This window comes from Ixodes scapularis, unplaced genomic scaffold (genome assembly GCF_016920785.2).
Source record: "Ixodes scapularis isolate PalLabHiFi unplaced genomic scaffold, ASM1692078v2 PGA_scaffold3__209_contigs__length_174095766, whole genome shotgun sequence".
Classification (NCBI taxonomy): Eukaryota; Metazoa; Arthropoda; class Arachnida; order Ixodida; family Ixodidae; genus Ixodes; species Ixodes scapularis.
Genome location: NW_024609868.1, coordinates 117957873 through 117978663, shown reverse-complemented (window position 1 = coordinate 117978663; position 20791 = coordinate 117957873).

Here is a 20791-nt window from a genome sequence, read left to right as displayed (position 1 = left end):
TATCGCACGTAAATGCACGCGCCTTGAGTGTCGACAATTTTTAGTGACGTAGTCACTGACTGTTGAAGAAAGGCAGGACGTGTCTTATTATGCTGAGTCCTTGCATCGCGATTCACTCTTTTTTTATGGGTTAATAGCGCAATATTATGAGCTGCGGAGCTATGATAGGGTGCTCGGAATTCGCCACACCCTGCGTTTGTTGAGTTGTGAATGACTAGACTGGCGTTTGCTGCTAAGTCTCTGCGCTACAATGCGACGTTCTTGAAACGGCCTGTACGTCGTTTGGGGCCCTCTCATGCCGCTGTCACTTACTCACTCAGCTAGATATATTACTCGTGTCTGAGGGCTTGGAGTGACGTGGTGTCGGTGAACAGCGCAGGTCGGAGAACAAGGCAGTCTTTTGTAGGCTGCCCCACATGAGTGCAGAGTCCGAGGATTCTACAAGGGTGAGAGCTGAGCCTCTCCGTTGGATGTCCATCAAACTATGGCGGGCTCTCCAACGTAACTTCTGCTGCACGTGATACACAATGCACGTATGCTGCACGTGAACAAGTATCGTTCGGCCTTGACGTGTTGACGCTCTACACGCAATACCAGGGAAAGATGCCATCTCCTCCTTGAGCAACGAGTTACATGGATGCGAGAGGAAGGTTTTCGCAACGCTGAGTAGTACTGTGTCAATTCTAAGGAATAAATGAGATGGCATAACATTCAATGCTGCATCATGATTCACACAGCACACCAGAATCCTAATGCTAAGAATGGGCAGATTTCGATTATTTTTCATTTTACTTTCTGTCGACGCTAATGACGACAAGCTATCATTGACATTTGCGTAATCAGCTCAGAGTGGTGAAACCACTAAATACCCCATTGTTGCGACTGAAACAGCACCAATATTGGAGCTTGGTACCACTCTCACTTCTAGCTGGATAAGCTGATTAAATTAATAGTAATTTTGTTCATTTACTCTACTGATATGACAGGTTTCCCAAAGGCAGCTATTAAAGCATAATATGGGTGTAACACCCTCATCCAACTCCAATACGTAACACTGGAGGACAACCAGTTTATTTGTAATTGATTCACTGCAACTTACTCATATTAAATTCCTGCGTAATGCAAAGTACGATATCGCTATAATAAAAGGTTGAAATTCTGTGAACGCAGCCGATAATCCTGATCTTACTACTTGAGGTATAGTACCTCTTACTTTAATTTCGGATCGTTCATGCAGTCTAAATAATCCCCGCACTTCAGCTTTTTGAAAGACCCCTGAAAGTTAATAAAAACAATCTAAGGGAGTTGTTCGACAAAAAGCACTGGCGTAAATGGTTTTTTTTTTTTTAACGAGTATTTGTAAAGGTCTGGAACGTTTACACAAAAATGCCTTTATTTTGGGGAGAGTATATATGTATTTCATTGCCGTTAAATTCCACATTTATAAAAATTTAAAAACTAAATTTTACCTTTTTGCAAGCACACTGTGTTGGATATCTTTCACTGTGTTTATTTATACCAATCCCACCCAAACTTTATGATTACCCCAAAGGCGTCGGAACTACTGAGGAGAGGGAGGGGGGGGGGGGAGGGTGACGGTGGTCGTGGTGGGGAGGCGACGGCGGTTTTGCACCCCCTCCCACGTATTGTTTGCACTAAATTTCTTGCCTGCCTAAAATGGCCATCCCCCCCCCGTTTCGACGCCACTGATTAACCCTATTGTTGCAAATATTCAGGTTTAATACCTGCACCAGCTGCAATTTCTCACATGAAGCCTAAGTGATAAAGCGGAAGCCAATCAGTATTTAGACAATTTGTCTTCCTGAGATAAGGCTCGAAATGTCCACACAAGGTGCCATCAATCGAGTTATTCTTAAACCAACACTTTTATATACTCGAACCAACCTCAGAAGCCGCGTAAGCACAAATTGTGTTTGTAAGTCAGCCCCTAACCGCTAAATAATCTTAAAAAAAAAAAAAAAAAAAAAAAAAGCGGCCGGCGTTGGGGATTGACTTTCGGACACTGGCTGGGAAGAAGAGTGCACTGCTGACTGAGCTACGGACACAGTACGCAAGAACGGGAGGATCAGGAGCGGGTAGTGGGAGAATGCAGCCGACAGAGAGTGCTGGAAAGTGCAAGAAAGAGAGGAGGGGAAACAGGTGGTGCAGAAAGAGCACGCTGAACCAGTTGGAGTGAAAATGCCAGAAAAGCGCACTTTTCTTTTAGCTACCCAGAAAATGCAGCGTATAGACTTTGTATACGGGAGGCGCTGAAGTGAAGCGCGCGTAGAGTCACAAAAATACAGTTGTGTGACGTAATCGATTTCCTTACAAAACCCTGCCCTAGGCACAACCTGAACTTATACCCGCCCCAGGCACTCAAAGACTCTTATTCATCTATGCACTTTATTCACCCTTAAGACGAGACTGCGATGGCAGCTACTCTCACGCCGCACCAATCAGCCACCTCGCTTTCATCACTTGACCCAGCACTCCATGCGAGGATCTGGTCGACAGTGTGATCACAATACGAATGAACGACGTACACTCTAAAGAAAGCCCGTGCGTCTGCTTTTCCGCACAACACTCGGAGAGCCAATCACCGCAACTTACGGAGGCAGCTCAGCGAATGACAATGCCAAAACATATGTTTACACCAAAAAACGCAGTCTGAGTTGTGACATTAAGCAATGCAAGAGTGACATTTTGCGTTGCTTAATGTCACAACTCAGACTGCGTTTCTTGGTCTAAACATATGTTTCGGCGTTGTCATTCGCTGAGCTGCCTCCGTAAGTTGCGGTGACATGCTCTCCGAGTGTTGTGCGTGAAAGTAGACGCACAAACGTTTTTAGAGTGTATGCACTGTAAGAAATGCCTGCGCGCCTACTTACCCTCAAAACACTCGAAGAGCCAATCTCTGCGATCTACAAAATCGGCTCAGCGAATGATGAGGCAGAACATCCGTTTAGACCTTAAAATGAAGCATGCGCTGTGGCGTTACGCAATGCAAAGCGTCATGCCTGCATTGCGCTGTGCCAATGCGCAGACTTAATTTTGAGTTCTAACAGCTGTTCCGCCTCATCATTCGCTGAGCTGAATTTTTAGACCGCTGAGATTGGCTCTTCGAGTGTTTTGCGGATAAGTAGACGCGCAGTCATTTCTTAGAGTGTGATTGGTCCAACGCGCTCGTAGCTTTCACCGCAGTCTCAGCTATGAGGTGAACGGAGAAAGATCGTACGAGCACTCAAAAAAAAAAAAAGCCTGTGCGTATGCTTTCTCGCACAACACTCGGAGAGCCTTTCACCGCAACTTACGGAAGCAGCTCAGCGAATGACAATGCCGAAACATATGTTTAGACCAAAAAACGCAGTCTGAGTTGTGACATTAAGCAATGCAAGAGTGACATTTTGCGTTGCTTAAGGCTGCGGTCCCACGGCAGCCATCTTGAACAAGGCGTTAGCTCAACCAATAGATGGCGACACGCACCCGTGGGGTGGCCGAAACATTGGTTCACAGTGGGATGGCTCGAGCACCATCACGTTCCCCTCGTGGCCTTGCTCGCGCCGCTGCCAGCTGTGCTCAGCTAGCTCAAGTAGCGTGGCCCAGCAAACAGATGTATGCGAGAATGTCAGGCTGGGTATAAATTGTTCTCTGATATAGGGAGATGCGGTTCGGCGGTTGTAACGGGCTTTCGCAATATATCTTACCAAGAAGGAATCAAATGTTGATTGACGTGTTAATATTCTTTCAATGAAAATTTGTTCTCCGGGAATGCACGCTCAGTAGACTCAATCTTCCAAGACACCAGTGGAAGCGGACGTCAAGTAAACTGCTTCGCGATTTACGGTACTTACCTCACCATTTTAATGACGACTAAAATAACGTCACGAAATATTGTGTTTCACGGGGTCCGGAAGATGTTGTAAAGGTTGTTACATTATAGTTCCCGGAAAACAAACGCCGTTGCAATATTTTCGGAAGTACCGACACACTTTATGTTGTAAGTACAGCTTAGGGAAACCATCAGAAGAAATAGGAAGACGTTTATTTGCAATGAAGACGCTATGAATGAACGGCGTTTAGCGACGGCAAGTTATGAGCGTTCGGGAATTTATAAGTTGACGTGATTGCTAACCATGCATGGACATGCGGACAATGAAGACCAGTTTTGTCGGGAGATAGTGTTGTGGTGATGACCGGATATCAGACGACTCATGGCAGACGAACAAGCAAGTTTCTTCTCAGCGATTGGTAAGTGTCCAGTTTCAAGCGCAACAAGTGGCTACCAACGTTGTCGACGTTTCGAACACTTACCGCTTTCGACAAAAGTCCTGGCACCTGGGCTAACTTTGTGGAAAGACTCGAACAGTAACTGAAAACGATCCACTATTCAGTCGGTGGGTGGCGAAACGTATCCACATCTGCGGAGTCATGTACGATGCGTACTCTAAGTGGCTGGAAGTATACACGATGTCTGCCACGACGTCCAAACACGTCATTGACGTTCTACGGTCTCTTTTACCTACTTTTGCCCTACCGAAAATACTTTTCTCTGATAACGCGCCAAATCTTGCTTCAAATAAAATAAACAAGTTTTTGAAGAAAAAAAAAAAAACGGCATCAGGCATCACATTAGTGCACCATACCATCCTGCAACTAACGGGCAAGCAGAACAGATGGTGTGCGAAACGAAAAAAAAAAAAAAATCCCTTATGAAGCTTACGGAAGAAGCAGTTCAGTGAAGAATCGCCAGGTTCTTGTTCCGGCAGCACGCGTCGGTCTCATCTTACACGGAAAAAAACCCGCCGAAGCGATATTCGACGGAAGAAAAGCCACACCCCTCGATCTCATGATACTATCGCTTACGAACAAAGATCGAGGGATATCCACATCGGGAGTAATGGCAGTTTATTCGGTCGGACAACTCGTCTACGTGAGGAATTTCAGCGGAAGTCTGGCCTTCCATGTAAAACTTGAGTAGAAAAGGCTCTATGTTGGTTGACCAGGAGGTGTCATCTCTCTGAATAGGTTGGATATCAATGCCCTTAAGTGTAAATATAACTAAATCACAAGCCTTTCTTTGTGTATTGTGTAACTGCCCTTGTATTTGATAGTAGAAGCTACGGTGGTGATCTGGACCTTTCACACCAGACTCCTTTTTCTTATTTTTCGCCTGATACTCCTTTGCGGTTTAAGTATGCTTCAAGAAGCTTTTGGAACGGGGACACTTTACGTCAACGAGGCCATTTGTTCCAAGTAGTCAATCAGGGAATGCTGCTAGAAATCCGTCCCTCATATTAGCGAATAAGCCGCGCTTCTGCACAGTACAGTTTTCCTGTTCCACGTACAGTTGTAAAGCAACATCCTCATTGATTCTACCATATAGTGTTGCGGGTGAAGAAAGTCTTTGGGTACACGATACTTGAAACAAGTCTGGCACTGTACGTTGTGGTTCAACACCCATTAATGTCGTCGTCCTTATAGAGCCTCATTATTTCATCATTACCTCGTCACCTCATATTGCTCTTCATCAACAGTAAGTACAATAGGCTACCGCCACATTACAATCCAAGAATTGAAAAATTAAGTCGTTCGGTCCTTCAACCAGTTTATAATTTATATAATGTTATTACGTTACATTACCTCGAGACGATCGACGTCCATCGTCGATCTTCAAATACTTATACCTGTATATAAATTAGACGCGCAAGGGGGGGGGGGGGGGGGGGGTTGGTTGCCGAGTGCATGGTCTAGCGCACACCAGCTCGGAGCACTGGGAGCGAAAGCTCGCGCTGCAGAACCCACCCCGCCCCTGCCCGTTTCGATCTGGAAGAGCATCGTACCGGCGTGCGGTCGTGCATCACTACTGCGTGGCGCACGTTGAAGACCCCAGGTTTTCCGTTGTACCGCACTGGCTAAATTGCTCATCTACAGCTGAGACACCAGACGCCCACTAAGGCAGACTAACTTCCGGCTGAATAAACATACACGCAACAATTTGCAATTAGACGCATAATAACAAAGAACACAGTGTGCCGCCTCTTTTCTTTGGATGTCTTTTTTTCTAAACCAGCGCAAGCTCGTGCGTTCTCTCTTTTGAGACGGTTAGAACGGTCGCGTATAAAACCCGCGTTTCTCCTACCCACACGCTTCCTCCTCTCATTATGTGTATTTGGTTATAACTAAATAAGCTATAATAATGGTGTATTATTCATATTTACTTTCAGTTTCAGTCAGGGAAAAGGAGTTTCGCGGCAACTAGAGCCAATAAATGAGCTGCGCTTAGAGTATCGGCACTCTCTTCCCCGACAGTATTGTGAACGCCGCCATTTTGGTGCTTGTGCAGAGCAGGCGCAACTGCCGATCGGCATGATTCAAAAGTGCGACATCGTCAGCATTAAATTCGGTGTTAGGAAACTCATGTAATGTTGCTTTGCTTTGTCGCAAACTGTTTAAAGTGGGGGACGGAAAAGCGTTTCTTGTGATTTCAGATAAAGCTTCAAATAACTGGCAACCATAATTTTAAGCCATACTAAGGCCAAGCGTGGCTACTCTGAAGCGTAGCTTATTTAATAACACTATTCATGCTCTTGTTCAAGAGGCTTGTAAAGGGCCACCCACACTAGCGAGAAAACGCGCGTGGCACGCCGATCGCGGCAAGTAACAAAATGTCGCCGAAGCACAGTCAGCGCCACGTGCGCGTGCAGAGACACGCCCTTTATCTTGCCGCTTAACCGATTTATCGGCGCGCCGGGCGCGTTTTCTCGCTAGTGTGGGTGGCCCTTAATACCTAGGGTGCCTCAATGTCCTTCTGTTTAGGGTGATGCCACCCTCTGTAGTACCCGATGCCGACAGCACGCGCTCACGGGGAAAATACAAAGAAATTGACGAAAACAAAATGTCGCCATAGCACAATCAGCGCCACGAGCGCGTGCAGGGACACACTCTTTCACGCGCTTCTGAACAAAAAAATAAAAATAAAAAAGGGGACAAAATGTCCAGATGTCGTGCTCCATCCTAAGCAAAGGGCACATGAAGTGCTCCACCCAGTAATACCTGGAGGGGCCATATCGTAAGCCCCGTGGATTCCACAAGCCACTACCTTTTGACACCTGCCTCTTCTTCATTGTTCCCGCTTGTGCCAGTAAATTAGCTACGGTTCAGAGTAACGACACTTGGCCATATTGTGGCTTAAAATCATGGTTGCCAGTTATATGAAGCTTTATCTAAAATCACAGGAAACGCTTTTCCCTCCCTCACAAATGTTTAAACAACCCGCGACAGAGCATTGCAATATTGCATCAGCTTCCTAGCACCGCATCTAATGCTGAGGAAGTCGTACTTTTAGATCACGATGATCGGCAGTTGCGTTTGCTCTGAGCAAGACCCAAAATGGCGGCGCCCAAAACAATTTTGGGGAACGGAGTGCCGATACTTTAAAGCCCATTTAGTGACTCTAGGCATAAAGTGAACTCGGGTGTATTCTTTTCCTTTTCGTCTTCATTGTTTATTGATTTCAATCATATCGAATAATGAACACATCATATCAGGCTACGCTTGTGTAAATATTGGTCTTAGATTTATTAGCCTGACCCAGTACTTAAACCATTCAGTTATCAATAGTAAATCTTCCAATATATTTTTTAAATGTGAAGGTAAAAAGACACGGAGATTGATGATGATACAGACGCCAACGCCGCCCTCGGAAATTTTTTGAACATTAGAAATCAGCAGTTTGTCTGCCATCCGCCAGGTAGCGTAACAAAACACCCAAACAGTTTTAATTGTTTTTAAAATTAGCTAAGCTCTACACCTATTAAGAAACCAAAGCAATATCATTGTGAAAATTTAATACATCGCAATGTATATCTATTCCAAACTATAAATGTTATTAAATGCCAATAAATCTGTTTGATGTCCAAAACAGATATGCGTCAAAAACAAGTAAGTTTGAAGGGCTCCTGGAGCGTTATGACTTTGAAAATGAAAAAAAGTCATCGTCCACCTCTTGGGCAACCATTGTAGATCTAAATGTTATAAAAGATTTTATCATAGTTGAATTATTTCTTCAGCGGCATTTGAACTACCATGACACGAAGCACAAAAAAGTGCTACATTTGATATAAAATATCTAAGCAAAACAAATTTACACAACATTAAATTTTTTTTCTTCCTATTACCAATTATAAGCACTACATCTGTAGCTAATTTCATTGCCCTAGCTCTTCTCATTAAAAACATATTTGTGCGGAAAAATGTCAATTTTAGGGCAATGTTTTGAGGGATGAAAAAAACAAAGTAGTGCAAATATCAAAAAAGTGGATCGTTAGATTCTGCTCCGACATCATCTTAACAAAACTGCTATATTGGAACCGTGCTATCTTTAATAGATCGTTCATAAAACATGAACTAGCGGAGCAAGTGAGGGTCCGCGCCATCATATTCGCCACGCTACAAATGCGCATGAACAGTAAAAACCAACACATACATAATATCAAATGAAAGAGGATTGCATTGCCTTTCAAATGACATCAATCCCACAAAACAGTATTTAAAAGGAGATGAGTAATGGCCTGCCGAAAAGTACCTAAACTGCCACATTCAGTGGGACCGTGGCCTTAATGTCACAACTCAGACTGCGTTTCTTGGTCTAAACATATGTTTCGGCGTTGTCATTCGCTGAGCTGCCTTCGTAAGTTGCGCTGATTGGCTCTTCTAGTGTTGAGCGTGAAAGTAGACGCACAAATTTTTTTTAAAGTGGGAAACACGTCGCCGGCTCTGCAAAATTATGGCGTTCTTTTTATCTTTTTATGCAGAAAAACTAGTTAGAAACACGTCTAGTGATTTGGGGGCTGCCCCAACTGGGCTAACATTATTCTAGACAGCCAAATAAAAGCGCCCAGAGTAAAGCACTCATTGGAAATTTGCTGCGCAGTTTTAATCCGAGACTTTGTCGAGAATGTACACTTTGCAGCAACACACATTTGAACAACTGTTCTCATAAGTAATTCTTAGAGGACAGGATCGATTCCTGGTGACTTTTAAACTGGTCACGGAGAATATAGTTGTAGTGCAATAACAACTGTTATCATACCTAATAGTGACCACTCGAGTAGAACGAGATGTAAAATTACTTACGTTCAAATGCAAGTAGAGTGAGCAGTAGAACCCTCATGTTCCCTCCTTGACAATTAAGTGCAATGCGCAAATTTAAAATTCGTTTTTTAAGCCAGCCTGGCCTTCCTCGAGTTATCGCTAACAATTTCGGTCGCATCTCATTGGCGGTCTTTCCTGGTTATCGCTCACCAATGGGATCACCGGAAGCTAAAAGCAGATTGTCGCGTTGAAATGAGATCCACCGTATACGCCGTTTCTCCTCACGATGGACCGCAGAGGACGCTACGAGCAATCCCAGTCAGTCCGGTGATCTGAACGTATCACGTGATTAGGCACTACGCGCGTCGCTGCTCGCCTCCTCCTGAAGATCACCTGACACTCACGCGGCACTGGATTGGTGTCGACATCTCGTACCGTCCTTCGCAGTATATCGCAAGGTTAACCGGAGTATAACTGAGGGAGTCGACTGCCCGCTCTCTCGTTCGCCAGCGCCGTGTCAGCACAAAGCAGTCCGACGCACGCCCTCAAAAAAGAACTGGCCGTATACTGCGTCGGGACGCACTCGGAACCACGTTCGTCAGCTCAACGGGGGAGTAGTAGCAAACCATTTTTCGAGGCTTCAGACCATTGCGAGCTCGCGGTTCAAAGCACGTCTCGGAGCGGCAGGGCGATCTTTCGATGCCAATACGGTTGATAAATAAAACACAGCCTGGTAAAATTTCTCAATTAAAAAGTAAAGTGCATTATAAAACATAATGATGACATAATGTAATGTGAAAAGAAGCCAACAAACTACTGACGCTAGGACAGCGATTCGGAAGTGATATATTATTCAACTATAATTCATTTAGGAATTTCATTGTAAAGCGAAATTGAGAGAACAATATATTTGCATTACAAGTTTGCGAAAGTCAGCTGTAAGTAAAAAAAAAGAATGTAATGATTGAAACAATTTTGTGTTTCTGTAAAAAAAAAAGAAGAAACCACCAAGGGCTGGGTGCATAATAAAGACTAAACATGGCAGCACGGCAGTTCATAAAAATTAAAACCTTTATGACTATAATGTTTTGGGCCGAGCGCAACAAGTGAGTTTTTTTATGGGGAGAATAACCATCAATGTGGATAAAATAATTAATCGTACCCTTATTCGCCAATCACGACTCTTAAAGACATATTCACTACATACCCCTTATGTAATTATCCTACTTCATGGGACTAATCGACTGAAAACTGAACTCAATTGGCTTGACCCTAGTTTCAATAACAGATTACGGCTCTTCTAGGGACTGAGCGTAATGCTCACACCGATTCGGTCGCATTCTTCACCCTATACAGTCCACGTTTCGCCTAAGTCCGGACTTAACCGATGCTGCGGGATCATGGGACCATTCAAGCAGCGCCAAAATCGCAAGCCACTGAACCTTCCATGTACGTGATTGGTTCAGCGATAACAGAACACGTGAACAAACATGATGAATACCATGTTTGTGGGCTTTTGTTGTTGTTTGATTAGACCCATTGGTTCGTAGCGTCGGCTGCATGCCGACCTAAGTTGAAACGATGAATATTTGTTTCTACTCTTATCCTACATAATAACAGCTTGGAAGCTGCTCTGTTCTATTGCCATGCTTTTGCGTTTGGCAGTGCGCGTCAGCGAGTGCGGTATCATGCTTCGCACATTCAAAACGTCGGAGGCCCCTCCCCACACACACATATTTTGAGAGCACCTTTAACTAAACCCTCGCTCTTGGCGAACTTCGCTGTCGTGTTGAAATCTATCCGCACCTCTCTCTTTGGTGCTTTCTATAGTTTCGGAATCCCAGCCCTCGGTTGTCCTAAAAGAGACTAACTCAAGCCAGAGGCTTGCGACAAATGCTTTAAGACATATTCCAAACAAAATAATGATACTTCGTTACACTTTGAACCCTTCATAACTCAATTACGTAAGGAACACTTCGTAACGTAACTTCGAACACTTCGACTGGGTAACACTTACAGAAAAATGAGGCATTAGAGGAAGCAAAAAAGAGGGAAAAAGCATATATCCCTCAAGCGGGGCTCGTGGTAGAAGAGGAAGAAAAAGAAAATCAGTTGTGAGTCCAGCGGTGTGAATGATCTTTTCTTGATGTCTATGTTTTTTCTAGTTGAGCTTGCATTACCTGAAGTATGAACCAACTAGCTCAGCTGAAGCCTGTTACACATTTGAGGACGTACAGCAGAACTTGCTTAAACCACAACGTGCAATACGGATTTTGTTCATATGGACGTTAAAAAGAAAACTTCGTAGACACATATCAGGATGTGTTCATATTGTGGTATGAATAAAAACTGAAGAACGAATTAAACGTATAGGACAAACACGGTCAGCACGAAAGATGTTCTGTCCGTGATTTGTCTTTCCTAGTATATTATTTGTGAAGATTTTACAGTACACCAACGCTCCTTTTTTTTTTTTTTTTAATACTGCAGGCTTCGCTAGGGCCCCGGCAGGGGTGGACGTGTAATACATAGTACGGGACATAATAAAAAAAGGGAAAACTTCAATAAAATGAAACAACACTCTACACCAAAAAATAGCAAAAAAAAAAAAATAATAAAATCAAACTGTCAGTCTTACATCAGAAAGTGTAGTATAAGTTTAATGTACGTTCATTTCAATGTATTAATTCTAGAATTATTTTCAAAAATCAATGAGTCTATTAAAGTAGTGAAAACATGCCATAATTTATGCTCCTTCTCAAAATGAATCAAATTTTAAGAATATTTAGGTAACTTTGGTGGCAGGAATATATAACATCCTGAGCACGAGGTCTTACATCCACGTATAACAAAAAAAAAAAATATTTTTAACAAAGCTACATTTATCCTAACGTATAATTTGCCTTCAGCACAAGAGGTTTTTATTATTTGAATCGTGCTATGCATACTGCTAACCTAATTTAGATACAGTATTTCATACACATTATTTCATAGATCATTAATGAGGCCAAAGTCTGAAAAGTCTTCCAATAGTTAGAGCACACAGCAACTTTTTGACCTGGCCCATTCTATTCAAGTTAAACAGCTGCCCGACTTACGACGACTATATATATACGATTTAAATTGGAATGATAGAGCTGCCCTAAATTTCCATTTCTGGATTACTATCTCGCGCTCAAATAGTGCTAATACATTTATGCTAGTTACCAAGAAGTAAAATGTGTAGAAAACTAGGTTTTTCTCTGGACGTGGAACAGAAATTATGATAATAATTCATAATAATAAATTACACTATGACCAGTATACAACTATATTAAATGCTCGTTTTAATTTCCAAAACGATAAAAGAAAAATACGTGCAAAATTTTGACTTCGGTAGGCTTTACTAGATTGAAAACTTCAGGATCAAATGAGCAAAAAGCGACGGCTGTCGCAAACTGCATAGTTTCGGAATGGCGTGCGCGTGGCTCTCTTGATAACAACCGACTTGAGATCCGGTTGCGAAATCAGGCTTCAGACTACCAAAATAACCTCCTTCTAGTTACCTAAAACAAACAAATTAAAAAAATCGGTACGACTGGATCACTTAGGTATAAAGTTTCAAATTAGAATTTTATATAAATTTGGAAACTGCTCAGCTTATGCATAAAAAAATACCGAACGCGCCGTTTAGTGTTTATAATCAATATTAGCCACATCAGTAATAAAAAAAACTCAATGTTTCATAATAGCACTTTATGGTGCGCGTTTCCCCTGGGGTGTGCCAGCACTGTGCACTCTACGAGGAGCTCAGTGGCTCGGTGAAATGCCTTTCAGGCAGGATCGTTCCGCTTAAGAGGGCGCGGAACCTCTATTTATTCGTCCGTTTCAGCCACCAGATGGCGCGCGGCTCGAAACGTGGTTGAACGCGCAACTTCTAGATGGCGCCAGTATCGAGGTGTGAAAAGGCCCGCGTTATCCGCTGCGTGAAATAGATCCCGAAATCTGCCGTGTTCTCCCGGCGGAGGAAGTTTCTGCATCCCTCGCGCGCGCTTGGTATGTACGCGCGGTGACCGAGTCCGGCCTCTGCGCTGTGTGATGCAGTGGGTGGCGCTCGTTTCTGTTCGGAGGTAGGAATAAAAATGCCGGTCCCCTTTTTTACGACGCTCGTTTCTATAGCTTGTTTTTCTTTTCTTTTTTTTATCTCAAGTGACCTACAGTACCACCTGTTCGAAATCGTCCTTTGCGGTGAGCGATTGAGAGTCAGGTTAGCATTTTATTTGGGTCAGCACTACACGTTTAATGGAGACCTCGGGCGGCGATGTAAATATGCATTGCTTCCCAAAGTGTGTCCAAGGTGCGCATTGACAATTGGAAAAGGTATTGAAGGCGCGCGACCGTCGGTTGGTAAAATACGTGCGTTAGATTCACTTATTCAGTCTAATCATTTTTGCCAACGTCTTTTATCTGTTTCGACAAATGACATGGTCGAGTCTATTGATAACCTTAGCTAGATTGGACGTACGGAGTGTCCGGGCTTTAAATAAATTTGCTTCGTTTATGTGAATGAATAACTGTTTTCTCTTTTCCGTGCTCGGTGCTATGCAAAAATCGCTGAGATGTTATGGTAGCTCAGTGTGGCGGCGTTTTGCACGCTGACTCGCTATTGCATTCGCTGTGCACAATATGTGTTCAGATGGAATGTGCCAAATCGTATTTCCGATCGATATGATAGATTTACTTTGCTACAGTGTTAATTATATTTTCCTGATTTAAACTGGTTCGTCCCTGATCTGAGCCTAAGTTTAAATTCGAAGGGCAGACAGACTTAGCGTCGTAACAGCCGTAATGCGCAGAAAGAAATTAGTACCATGAAAGAAAAACAAAAGGATACGAGGTGGCTCAGTGTTATAGAAGTAATGAGTGTGCAAAGGATGGGATACGGTCCATTCGTCACATGCACACTCGTCACAGGACGATTGGTCACAGGAACATTCGTCATAGGATGACTCGTCACGCGGCCAACCGGTCTCACAATAGTTCGTCCCCCCAAAAATGTATTGTTCAATTTGGTTCGGGCGGACAAAGGCGAAGAATTTGTAAGGAACGTTTTAGCTTCTGATTCGGTCCCGAACATTGAATGTTGGTTGGGCCTCAGAAAGTCGGTCACCTCTTATCTTAGCATGTCTTTCGCTTCTCGAGGTCAAAGAATTTGTAACAGACGTTCTAGCTATCTGGGTCCGTCCTGAACGGTGAATGCGGAGGCCATAGAAGAGCGACTATTTTTTAACTACATTCAAAAGGATGGAGGTGATCGCAACAGAGAGAGCCATGATGCTGCACGAGGGGTACTCGTACACATTCGGCAGAAGGAATTCCGATACTTGTTGGTTTTGTCGAATAGGTGTATGCAAGGCAAAACTAAAAACTAATTTGGCTGCCAGTCGGATTATTGCTCGTTCAAGCCGGCAACTGAGATCAACCTGCTGAAGACCCGTAATATAATGAAAGGAAAAGCGGATGAGTATTGTAATATTAGTTTATATAACCATTGGTTTACGTGACAGTGGAAAATTGTGAAACTCCTCATCAGGGTATGTGGGCAGATGTTGAAATTTACAATTTACTATCGTCCCCTGCTCGATCAATGAGACCAGTTGCCCGCATGACGAGTCATCCTGTGACAAATGTTCCTATGTGACGAATCATCCTGTGACCAATCGTCCTGTGACGAATGCGCATGTGACGAATCGTCCTCATCCCGCAAAGGATGCCATCGTGCGTGTTTTTTTTTCTTTTTTGTTTTTTTAACTCTCCGCATTGCTGGGAAACGCTCAAGGTAGCAGCAAAGACAGCGAGCTGGCGTGAAATTTCCATCGAGCGGAAAACGAGTGTGACTTTTATTTCATCATGCGCTTTCATTTTGATATGGCTCAAAATGGGCGCGAAATAGTAACAGGTAAGGCAACAAAATTTAGATGTTAGGTCTGGAGCACCGCCATACTCAGCCGTGTTGGGGGCATCTCTCGCGAGTCAATACGGCAAAGGTATTGCGCGTCGAACTACGTGAGAGTTATCCATTTCAGCGAAACCTTGATTTCGCAAAACTATTGTGGCTCGAGTCGTGGCTTCCAGTACTTGGAAGCCACGAGCGAGAAATAAATGACAGTTGATTTTGAAGGACAATCGCGACGTGGAAACCCATAAAAGAGAGTTCCAATAAGACGAGAGCTTCCCCTTCTCTTCAAGTGCGTGGGTTACGCTCTCAATCCTGCACCTGTGGTAACACCGCAGGCTCCTAAAATGGCTTTGAAAACGTTCCTGATCGCAAAAACTTTTTTTTTTTTTTTTTGTCGAGGCGCTATTTTATTTTTTTTACTTTTTGTCTACCTTGATACCCCATCAGCGCAAAAACTACCATAAACTAAAAAAAAAAAATAGTGGGCATACAACGACAACGCACCCACTGGGACCCGAGTCAAGGCAAGAACAACTAACTACTAAAAGGGGAAAAAAATCATGTTCGCATACACAGACAGAACGCCTCCATCGAAAGAAATGAATCATGCGCTTGTTCTGCCAGTCTCGTTGTGCGTCTGTCAAAAGCCACAAAGGAGGAAGACAATCAGCGCCTACACCACTCCCCTCCCCTCCCCCCCCCCCCCCCTCCCCCCCACACCACCCCTAAAAAGAAGAAAAGAAAGGTTTCTTGGGCGCGCGCGCGGTCGCCCAAGCGATGACCTTGGAAGGGTATGCGATTGTAGCACGTTTGTCCCCCGGTTGTGCCCCTGTCTCAAATGCCACGGTCCGTTTCTCCCAAGTGCCCGTCTTATCTTCCCGAGTATCAATTCCGCAGTGATTCTGAATCATTCCGATGCTTTCCAACATTGCAAAACTGTTAGACGAATATTTGCACAGAAGTATACTCTATCTACGGCGCTAAAATTCAAAAGCGCCGAGTTGGATTGGGGAACTCGTGTAGGTTTAGCTCATCGTTGGAACATTCTTATTCGCTCGATGAACTCCACAAAACGTGTAAATATTAGAATGAACTTTCCAGAGAACGATAGTTGTTGTCGGGGTTCCAGGCGACCGGACAGGTCGCAATTATTGGCTGATTAAAAATTTTATTTCATAATCACAATCATATCATCAAGGGCACGCCATTTCCTCATCACTTCTTCTACGAAAAGAGTTGCTGTATTCGTAGCACACACAGACGGAAACGGTTGAGACTGCCCAAATAGGTTCCCGGACATTTCGTCGAACACCGTTTCATCGAAAAAATGGACGTTTCATCGAACGCCGTTTCGTCGAACGCCGTTTCATCGAATCGCTGACGGCCGTTTCATCGAATGTCTTTTATATAAAAAAAAAGTGTGAAAGATGCTCTTTTATGCATGGATCGAGTGCATTTTCGTGTCATTCCCCCATTTCATCGTCAGGTTTTTTAATGTCCAAACTTGTAGCTGTTACAATTTATTTTGATGCAAGTAACCCATGAGGATATTTGTACCGATCTTTATGTTTGTTTTGAACATTGTGCTTATCTGTTCACCCCCTCTGTATTACCCGATGGGCCTTGAGGCTATTGTAACAAATAAATAAAAAGTCGCACTCCCGGTAATAGCGCACTCCAACTAATGGAGGCCAGAAGGCGACTTAGGTTTTGCGCAGGCGCAACAACTTTAGCCATGTGAGCCTCCTATAGCCTCTCATGTCTTTCTATTGATACTTTTTTACTGCCCGAAGCGTGCAGTAGCTAAAGCTGAAGTGCTATTTATGGAACTACAACGAAACATTGTATTTTTAGTTCTAAGACTCAATGAAGTCAAAAGTAAGTACGTCACTTCAAATTTTATTTGAAAACTTTCGAAGGTTAATGTGTTCGTGCGACAGCTATTCATCGTTTGTAATGATGAGCAATTGCTCTCAAAAAGTCCCCCACAGCCACGCTCCGTCGGTTCTGATAAAAAAGGCGGGCCTTTTCATTTCTTGCCGCTATGGCCTTCTTCTGGCGAGAGGCTCTTGGGAACTCAGCATCGCCTCCGGCTTGTCTTCCGTCAGTTGATGTTCTGCGGCGATGCAAGTCAAAAACTTCCAGAACTCGGGATGGGCACCTCCGACCAGCTTTAGGAAGCGGGAATGCAACCCTGGCGTTCGATAAGACGGCGTTCGATAAAACGGCGTTCGATGAAACGGCTTCGATGAAACGGTGTTCGATGAAACGTCGTTCGATGAAACGGCATTCGTTGAAACGGCTTCGATGAAACGGCGTTCGACGAAACGGCGTTCGATGAAATGTCCGGTCCCAGCCCAAATAATATCTTCTTTTGGCAGGTACTGCGCAGCGATTACACACAACGCCTCTAACATAAACATGCTGATCCACATGTCTATTCACAAGATGCAATACATCGTTCTCCCAACTTAGTTGAAATGGGCATGAAAGCGCGTAACCGTCACTTTTTTGAAGTTCTACTTAGAGGTGAAGTGTTTACCGTAAAAAGTCGTTAATTATTTATTTTTTTCCGTTTACTACAAAGCTCGATTCCCTTAAATTTTTGTTTTTATATCGTCTCTACAGCGCTTTTACGTCGGTACTTTCGTGTTAGAGGACATCACATAATGTGGGAAAAAAACAACAAAAAAACGGTAGGATCGATGCTGCATAGCCTTTTTTTTTTGTGGACATCAAGAAAAAAAAAAAAAAAAAGATAGTAGTTGTCTTCACTTCGCACTGCATGTTTTGGCACGGAAGTTCCTATTTGGTTATGATGTCTTTACTTTCTTAAAAATTATATACAGTAATTTAAATTACCGAATTACAAAAACGTCGAAATTGTATAATTGCTTTTCGTTGGGACGCCATGACGACAGCGACACTCGTGTTCCCTCGTGGTTTTCGCCAGCATTTCTACGATGAATTGCCAGGATCGCGAGATGCAACAGCGTGACACTCCGTCTTCTGTGACGTCATTTGTTGCACTTCGGGACAACTTTTGATGTATGGCCAGCATAAGACGCTAACCACACCAGTCGGAGACGCGCTGCAGGTGCCATAGTACTGCTCGTAAAAGTAGCTGTCACGTGCTTTGCTCCGCGACTGAGGGTTGCCAAATTACGGTGAAACGGAGTATAGACAAAACAGACTGGACGACATTTACCGGGCATCTTTAGAGCTGCGAAGCTCAAAATCACGCGTACTCATAAGATTTTTTTTTTCTCGCATGTTTGTGATTTTTATGATGTCCTGCAAGCAAGAAAAAAATATATATGGTGAAGTCACTCCGAGGGGGTACCGATAACTGCGAGCCACGAACATGAAGGACTCGCTAACATCCGTCAGGAGTGTGAACGGTAAATCGTCACGCAAACATATTCTCACAAGCTGCAAATATTTATTTGGCTTAGCAAGTAGAATACTAGTATACTAACGACATGTGATTATTGTACACAAGATACCATTTCTCGGTTCTTCAAAACCATTTCCCAAGTCTGAACGGTCGCGCTACGGGCCGCGGCTAGCCGTGCCCTCGATAGACTACGGAGCTGCGTTGTGTCGTCTGCTACTGTACCGCCAACAGGAGAGCGATAGCTCTGTGTGTTCCACAGATGCGTGTTGCGGTATAACTCTGTACGTCTGTCCTAGAGGAAGACAAAGAGATAGGCTCTGTGACCCCCTCCTAAGCTAACAAAAACAAACAGAAGTATACTCGTTTGGACTGAAAGGTTTACAAAATAGTGACCAGACATTGTAAAAGCATATGTCACAGAACTTGGTTTATGAAACGGCATCATTGTTTCGAGCAAGAAATCACCTGCTCACCACTGGGACGATGAAATCGTCACTATTTATTGCGTCAGGTATATTTGCGCTCATGAAGAAAAATCTGAACACATCCTTCTCCCAAAGTCCTATGTCGAATAATAAACACTTTTTTAAACATCTATGCACAAATAACTCATTTTTTTCTACACTTGTATATGCACGTTAATTGACGTCAAACAGCATTTTTGATTAGATCTTGATGTCTACACCAACTACATTCATATTTTTTAGGGCTTTATTGAACGATAACTTCAACTATAGTTAATGGAACACGATGGCTCGATCTCGACAAAAACCTCAACGTGCGAAGCTTCCACAGACGGTCGCTAGCGAGTATTCTCAATGTGAGACTTCAGAAGCTTTCGCTTGCCATAGGGAGCTTGCTTTCGACTACAGCACTGCATGGGCCCGGAAAGCGCTGCTGTGGGGAGAGGTTGACTTACAAGATGACGTGTTACGTGGTCACGTAAGATGGCGTCATTTCGTGCAGCGTGATCACGTAAGATGACGTCATTTCGTGTAACGAGATCATGTAAGATGACGTGTTTGTGTCACGTCATCACGTAAGATGACGTCAGTTCGTATGAACTGACGTCATCTTACGACAACGCCAACAACATTAGTGCCGTCCGGAACCATTGACCTTAGAAACGCGCTTCTTCGCTTGAAGAGCTGATATGCGTTGATTGTTATTTGTTTCTTTTGCCTACTACAGACCATTCAAGAACTCGCCTTCTGGGTGCCACCAACTTCGTCTACTGGGCTGTGAAGCGCGTTCGAGCGTGCGCAATACCTCTCTAGGCCGAAAGATTGTACACTGAGTATGCGTTCACAGCTCAATGACTTTGGCATTTTTCGTCAGGATAGATGCTCCCACGAGAAGAGCGTAATGGATATGTGAATAGAATTGGAAATTTGAAATGTTCTTGTCCAATCGCATTTTTCTTTGGTTATCAACGCTTTTTAGCGTCATCACAAGACGTTCAACCCATAATACACTGGTGATTAAAAAATAAGCACCGAAAAACATGCACCGATTTTCGCTCAAAAATAAACACCGGAAAAAAACATACCGTAATCATTACCCATGTCACCTTTTTGGGTGATATGTGAATTTCCAGAAGAACAGCGAGTTATCACCCTCCCCTAGGAATACCCTGACTACAGAGCAGGCGACTCGTTTTTCCCCGCGTTAGATTGTGGTGACCACGAACCGTACGGAGGTCACAGGACGTCCGTGAAAAATAAAAAGGAGGAAAACAACGATCTACTTTGTGCACGCTTCATCCCCAATTTCCTAGACCCCAAGGCCGAAGGACGTTTGTGTGAAGGATAACGATAAAATAAAACTTTGCGTCAAAAAAAAAAAAAGCCCGTTTTTAAAAGAAAAAAAAAAAAGTAGAAACAAGCACAACGCGTTGACGGACCGCGAGGTTGTGGAACACCTCGCGGTCCGCTTGCCACAGGACGGTTGTCTTCGACCCATAGCTCCAAGGTGAATTTGCCACTTGCGAAAACACGGAGACCTACCCAGCGAGAACCAGGAAAGCAAGACACGCACACTGACGCCTCGGCGTGCAGAATGAAACAGGATGCGGGCGCGGAATACGGCCGCGGAAGAACACCTCGCACAGTGCCGATCCGGCCGATCTCCGAACGGACGATTTCGCATTTCGTGGACAGCGAGCGCCACCGCACGGGAGAGAGAGGTACCTTAAAAACGACGAAAACAAGCACCGACACCTTGGTTCTTTATATTTGCTGTAGTTACGGAACAAATCGACTTACATGAATAATTTGAATATTATTCGATTCCGTAATGAATTTAGAAGACATTAAGCGCAATTCTTCTTATGTTTGAATTTAGATAATTTTGTAAATTTG